At 39.4% G+C, this 1,230-nt stretch overlaps 1 non-coding gene across 1 annotated transcript; it reads right to left on the reverse strand.

Annotated features, from left to right (window-relative positions):
* Positions 1-719: 719 nt before the first annotated feature.
* On the reverse strand, positions 720-823 carry LOC148576916 (small nucleolar RNA R71). The gene has a single exon (XR_015902926.1). It is a non-coding gene; the product is annotated as a small nucleolar RNA R71 (small nucleolar RNA).
* Between the last annotated feature and the right edge of the window lie 407 nt (positions 824-1,230).

Genomic DNA, 1,230 nt, shown 5'->3' on the forward strand with positions numbered 1-1,230 from the left:
TATTTATTTATTAACACTTCTCTTCTTCTTATAATTCGAACCCTCTCTCCCTCTCTGTGTTCGAATTCTTCATCTTCTCTCTTCTTCATTCTACTCTTCTATTCTTCTACTCACATAAAGGAATCTCTATACTGTGACATAGAGGATTTCTATTCTTTTCTGTTCTCTTCTTTTTCATATGAGCAGGAGAAAAGATAAGAACATTCTTGTTGAAGCTGATCTGGAACCTGAAAGGACTCTAAAAAGGAAGCTAAGAGAAGCTAAAGCACAACACTCTGCAGAGGACCTGACAGATTTTTTTTGAAAAAGAAGAAGAGATGGCCGAACCCAACAACAATGGTGGAGATGCAAGGAATATGCTTGGTGATTTTATTGCACCCTCTTCTGACTTCTGTGGAAGGAGCATCTCAATTTCTGCAATTGGAGCAAACAACTTTGAGCTTAAGCCTCAATTAGTTTCTCTGATGCAGCAGAATTGCAAGTTTAATGGACTTCCATTGGAAGATCCTCATCAGTTTTTAGCTGAATTCTTGCAAATTTGTGACACTGTTAAGACCAATGAGGTTAATCCTGAGGTCTACGGACTTATGCTTTTCCCCTTTGTTGTAAGAGACAGAGCTAGGACATGGTTAGACTCACAACCTAAAGATAGCCTGAAATCTTAGGAAAAGTTGGTCAATGCTTTCTTGGCCAAATTCTTTCCACCTCAAAAATTGAGCAAGCTTAGAGTGGAAGTCTAAACCTTCAGACAGAAGGAAGGTGAATCCCTCTATGAAGCTTGGGAAAGATACAAGTAATTGATCAGAAGGTGTCCTTCTGACATGTTTTCAGAATGGAGCATCATATGTATATTCTATGATGGTCTGTCTGAATTGTCCAAGATGTTATTGGACCACTCTGCTAGAGGATCTCTTCATCTGAAGAAGACGCCTGCAGAAGCCCAGGAACTCATTAAAATAGTTGCAAATAACCAGTTCATGTCAATATGATTGATACTCTGAATGCCATATTGGCTCAGAATAAAATATTGACTCAGCAAGTCAATATGATTTCTTAGAGTCTGTCTGGAATGCAAGCTGCATCAGGCAGTACTAAGGAGGCTTCCTCTGAAGAAGAAGCCTATGACCCTGAGAATCCTGCAATGGCAGAGGTGAATTACTTGGGAGAATCCTATGGAAACACCTACAATCCTTCATGGAGGAATCATCCTAATCTCTCATGGAAAGATCA

This window comes from Arachis ipaensis, chromosome B1 (assembly GCF_059453495.1).
Source record: "Arachis ipaensis isolate K30076 ecotype BB chromosome B1, ASM5945349v1, whole genome shotgun sequence".
Lineage (NCBI taxonomy): Eukaryota > Viridiplantae > Streptophyta > Magnoliopsida > Fabales > Fabaceae > Arachis > Arachis ipaensis.